We start from the raw sequence: 6072 nt of genomic DNA on the forward strand, positions 1-6072 counted from the left end.
TCACACTTGACTTTAAATAATGATCTTTAAAAACGCTCGAGAGTCAATCGAAGATTAACTGACAGTCTTAGTAACTAGACATGCATCTTGATTCTAAACCCTGTGCTCCAAGCCGCTAAACTCTCAGATGACACATTTTGATACATTTAAAAATGAAACTCTGTTTTAATGAAATGGTTAACCTTTTCTTAAGCAAGCCCTTTAAGTGCTATTACATCTAGATAGACTTTGTTGTTAGTTAGTTACTAAGTCATATCAGACTGCTTGCGACCCCATGGACTGTAGCCCACCAGACTCCTCTGTCCATAGGATTTCCCAGGCAAGAATACTGGAGTGGGTTGCCATTCCCTTCTCCAGGGGATCTTCCTGACCAGGAATGGAACCCGCGTCTCCTGCATCTCCTGCATTGGCAGGCGGGTCTCTTTACCACTAGCGCCACAATTTGGCACCTTATTAACAACACAAGCTCTACCCTCCCCCCTGATATCAATTATCATGAGGTCTCCTCTCCCATACCTGATTCTTGAGGCAAATCCTTCCTGGCTGAGAAAAGTAATTTTTTTTTTTTTCTTAGAGGGAGTTTCTGATAGAATTCATGCATTAAAAAAAAAAAAAAAAGTCTGAGATTTTCATGGCAAACAAACTGTTGAGCCCGGTTTTCACTGGTGAATCTTTCCTTTCTGGCTTTCTCGCCGTACCCCCCCTCCCCCCACTTATTAAGTGATAAGCTTACTTTTAGTTCTGAGTGTGTCGACTTATTACTCCACAGATATTCTACTTTTTAGGACTATGGTGCTGACTAAGCAGGGCTTCCCTGGTGTTTCAGGTGGTAAAGAATCTGCCTGCAATGCAAGAGACTCAAGTTTGATCTCTGGGTCAGGAGGATCCCCTGGAGAAGGGAGTGGCAATCCACTCCAGTATTCTTGCCTGGGAAATCCCATGGACAGAGGGCCCTGGGGGGCTATAGTCCATGGGGTCGCAAAGAGCAGGACACGACTGAGCGACTAAAACACACAGACAGACAAACACACAGACAGACTGACTAAAGGAGTTGATACGCATACAGCAAATGGCCTGGGACACTGTTGATGTCTTGAATTTAAATGGTGGAGAGTGAGTAGCTGGTGTACTAGGACTTAAGCATTTTACTTTCTACTAAGAATCCTTGTTTTCCAGAGCCGAGAATTTCCAACAACTCCTCTGGCTATGGTTCTGTTATCATTTCTGAAATGAAAGGTGTTTTTTTTTTATGTGATAATCTTCTTACCTAATACATATTAGATCCAAAAGTATTGACTAAGTTTCATAACAGAGCTCAGTATTGCATGAATTTTTAAACTTCAGATTCAAATAAAGTACCATGAAATGGATTGCTTCCTGAAAAAAAAAATAGAGCAATTAACTTGTCTCTAAAAGAGGAATTACTTTTATTCTCTAACTGACATCTGCTTTATAAAAAAGGGGTCCCTGGTATTTACGGGCAAACACCTTTCCTGAAATGAGCCCTCTCCCACCGTCTTGGTAATCACAGTGATGACTCCTGGAAGTAAAGTTAAATATTCCATTCTCTCAGGCAGCGGGGAACAGAGGTGAGTTGCCTGCAGCTTGCCCTGCAGGTGTCTTCAGGTGAAAGAGACAAACTCAGGCAAAAATGCAAAGAAGTCTGATGGGGTGGCGCCTGGCGGGAGACATCTTAACTCCACCGTCCCAGCCCCCTTCTCATTTTCACTATAAACCAGTCAAAAGGCTTACCCTCCCTTTGCTGCTGGCCCTGCCTGTCCATCTGGATAAGATACAGTCTTGAATGACCTTCCCAGCCCTAGAGGTAAATCTGGAGGTCAGAGGTCAGGTGGGATCAGCAAGGTCCGCTCTAGGAAATGGTCCACCTCCTCTCCGCTAAGGTGGTTCTAGGTTGACCTTTGTTTGCCTTGAAGGTAACAAAAGCTTTGCAGGAAGCTTTGTTTTCAGCTGTGTGTGTGTGTGTGTGTGTGTGTGTGTGTGTGTTAGTCTCTTGCGACCCCATGGACTGTAGCCCACCAGGTTCCTCTGTCTATGGGATTCTCCAAGCAACAATATTGGAGTGGGTTGCTATTCCCTTCTCCAGGGGATCTTCAGAGAGTGAAGAATCTGCCTGCAGCGCAAGACACTGGGGTTCGATCCCTAGGTCAGGAAGATTTCCTGGAGAAGGGAATGGTATTTTTGCCTGGAGAATTCCATGGACAGAGGAGCCTGGTGGGCTACAGCCCATGGGGTTGAAAAGAGCCAGCCATGACTGAGCCACTAACACACACATAAACTCTTTACTGTATTTTCATTCATTTTATAGTCTTTTTCAAAGTGGGAGTTTCTCTTTGTATGTTTATAATCATACTGTATGTAAATATGATTTTTAATCATTAGATCTAATTCCAACCTTCTTTTCAGTCAGCTGCTCTATCTTTTTCTTTTCTTTTTTTTTCAAAAATATAGGAACGCTTCACGAATTTGCGTGTCATCCTTGCGCAGGGGCCATGCTAATCTTCTCTGTATCGTTCCAATTTTAGTATATGTGCTGCCGAAGCGAGCACATCAGTCAGCTGCTCTAAACAGTCCTTGTGCAATCCTCCCCTGATGAGTAGTTTTTGGAAATTCAGAAACTGCAAGAAGGAAGAAAATAGAGTTGATAGAATTTTGCCTCTCCTTTGGGCAATCCCCAGAAGAAATTTAATTTGCTGCTTTGTACTTTCTCATAACATATATATCTATCAAATTAGATAGAAGCTACCAGTCCTCACGTCTATTCATGTGTCTTTGGGCATTTTGTCTTTAGGGTTCTCAGTAAGTTTATGCAACTTTATGAAAGCAGAGTATAGGTCCAGATACTAACTACACTATAACTGGTATAACTGATGTACATTGGAAAATATTATCTTTTCCACCAAACTTCTGGAAAAACCTAAAGAGTGTGGGGAAATGCTTTGCAGCTGCCATCATGGATGTAGATTAGAAAAAAAACAACAACAAACCTGACTGTGATGCTCATGAGTGTTTTGAAGTCAGTAGGGAAAACAACTTCTTTTCTCGTGTGTTTCTCTTCCCAACTGAAGGAAAACACTCAGTTCTCCTGAGGTTGTTTGTGGTGGAGGACGGGGACCCCAGGGTTGTTGTGGGTTGTGTAAAACACCCACCACGTCTCAAGGCTACCCTGGGACAGTTTATGTCTAGGTGGAGCTAATCCCGAAAAGACATTAGTCTGTGGGGATTTGCTGAATTTTCAGTCTTCTGTTTGCTTTGAAAAGCATCCTGACATATTGGACCTTTTAGAGACTTTCCAGTAAACCACCTCCAAAATATCTCTCCCCTCCTCCCCGCAAAGCCAGGAAATAATATCTTGCCCAAACTAACTGGACTTCAAACCTCAAAAGAGTTGAATTCATTTGAAAATTTCAGGTGTTAATTCAAGGAGGTGTTACGTTTTGTAATGTTTTCCTTATCCTTAGCTTAGAGAGGCATCCAATTTGAAAGTTTAGACTTGTTTAATTAAAATCCAAATTCTAGCTTCTCATCAGTGTTTATCTGGGAATACAATGACATGTAAGCCCTGCTATATAAAAGCTAAGGGTGGGTGAGATCCCACATGAATACCATATTCAATTGTGTATCTGTCATCACACATTTGGTCATGACATCATACATTTGATAAAAATTAAGCTATTTGCTTATTGCAAGTGGTAAGACCTCCCTAATGCTTTTTGTAATGAATCGAATCCTTCTTTATTTAATACCTGACTATTTCAGAAACTTTTGTACTACTTGGTTGTATTGATATTTAAATCATACTCTCCCCACATAGAATTAGAGCTAAAACTTTTTAAAAAGCAGGATGCAGAATATTACAGTGTCTCATTATGGGGTTGAGGTTTACTTTGAAAACATGCTTATTGATTTTAGCATCAAGTAAAGATAGTAATTGCAGGGTTGTCTGCCCAGAGATGGGGAGGTTGGAGGGAAATTGTTTGTAGGGGAAGTCTGGGGGGCAGGGGGCCAAACAGTTGACCCTCCTAGATTAGAAAGAAAGAACCTTCTGCCCAAGGGTTGCATTTTGCCAAGTACTCTCTTGATTTGCTCTTCAAAAATGTAAAAAAAGACTTGAAAAGTGTCTACCTAACCAAGTTTTATTTTAATGCTAATTTTGAGTGGGCTAGACAGGACATTTTGATGTGTAATACTGTTCATATGCATAATGGGTTCAGGCTGGCTCTGAGCTTTGAAAAACGAACCTCTTTCATGAGCCTCCTTTGTCAACTTTAATTGGGGAGGGGCCTCAATTCTCTATTTCATTAAAACCCCACCAACCAAGAACAAAAACAAGACCGTAGTTGCTATAAGAATGGAAAAATACAGATCATGTTAAGTCACATCTCAAAGAAAACCACCTAGCGAAAGAAACTGAGGGCCAAGATCACCTATTCTTTGCCAAGAAGCGATCAAGGAACACAGCTGACGTCCAAGGATATTCACAAATTGATATTCAGAAGTTATTGGACGTAATGGGAATTAGCGACTTTCTAGTGACTAACTTGCCTACCAGGCTCCTTACCTGCCTGACTGAATTTCGAAAACTATTGTGCAAGGGAGCATTTATTACCAACATCGGGAGGTTGAGAACTGAGACCTGGAAGGTGAGTGACTTGGTCGAGGCTCTTCGGTTGGTTAGGGGTGCCGTCTAAGCTTGAATGCCACAGAGGCTTCTCACCCCACTGTCTCTGTTTTCAGTTCACTTTTTTATTCCCTTTCTTTATGCTTGGGAACTGGCATTATGAATAACTGAATGACCATCACACACCAAAAAAGAGAATGTTAACCAAACAAAACAGAATTTCAAGTGTGTGTGTGGGGGGGGGGGGATGGAGTTTAGGGTTAGCAGATGCAAACTATTACATACAGTTTATATAATGGGTAAACAACAGGCTCCTGCTGGATACCACAGTGAGCTATATTCAATATCCTGTAATAAACCATAAAGAAAATGAAAAAAGAATGCATATGTCTGAACCACTTTGCTGTGCGCCAGAAATTAATACAACATTGTAAATCAACTATACTTCAATTTAAAAAAATAAACAAAATTAAAAAAAAAAGAATTTCTTATGGAAGAGGCAGAGTTTCTAAATACTAGATTCCTTAAGCAAGTTCATTGAAAAAAAATTGACTTAAAAAAACCTCTCACTTTTCAAACATAATATTCTCACGTTATCTAATCCTTTATAGAAATTGTAAACAAAACAGTTAGAAACTTAAGAAATGAAAAAAGACGTTAATTGTCTAGTTGGAAAAAAAAATATGGTTTCATCCCATTACTTCACAAAGACATCACCGTGAGAGCTTTGCGAATGGCACATGGACTGCTAGATATTTTCTGCTTAATCAATCCCATTTACCTGCTCCTGAAGGCTGAGCTTTGCAGCCGGGGCTGGGTATCAACGAGCAGTCCCAGCCACCTTGCAAATCATATCTTAGTCCTCTCTCTGCTTCAAGAGGCCCAGGGGTCTTAACGATCTTCGTATGTTATCACTTTCAGTCTAAACAGCTAGTGACATTTTAAGTTTCTGGTTTACGGGTTCTGCTCACGGAGGCGGAGCCAGGCAGAGCGCTGGGATCTCAGGAAGCCCCTCACAAGGCACTGAACCAAAGACACATCCACCTGCCTGCTCAGGACCTCAGTGGGCTCAAAACCGAAAACCGACAGTGCTTTCAAACGTTTTTGCTCTTGCTGTTTAGTTGCTAAGTCCTGTCCGGCTCTTTTTTGCTACCACCGTGGACTGCAGCCTGCCAGGGTCCTCTGCTCATGGGATTTCTCACAAGAATATGGGAGAGGGGATCTCTTTCTCCAGGGGATCTTCCCTCCCCAGGGATCGAACCTGGGTCTCCTGCATTGGTAGGCGACTTCTTTACTGCTGAGCCACCAGGGAAGCCCCGCTTTTCAAATAGACAGAGAAACCCACTTACAGAACAACACCCTTGAAATGGCTCTCAGAAGCCCATCACTTAATGCAGAGGGCGATTTCCAGTCATAAATGTGATTTCCAGTGG

The 6072-nt window shown here is 41.8% G+C and overlaps 1 non-coding gene across 1 annotated transcript; it reads right to left on the bottom strand.

The window, feature by feature from the left end:
• Window positions 1-2460: 2460 nt before the first annotated feature.
• On the bottom strand, window positions 2461-2567 carry LOC122447726. Its single transcript, XR_006271375.1, has one exon. It is a non-coding gene; the product is annotated as a U6 spliceosomal RNA (small nuclear RNA).
• Window positions 2568-6072: the final 3505 nt, after the last annotated feature.

This window comes from Cervus canadensis, chromosome 9 (genome assembly GCF_019320065.1).
Source record: "Cervus canadensis isolate Bull #8, Minnesota chromosome 9, ASM1932006v1, whole genome shotgun sequence".
NCBI classification, from domain to species: domain Eukaryota; kingdom Metazoa; phylum Chordata; class Mammalia; order Artiodactyla; family Cervidae; genus Cervus; species Cervus canadensis.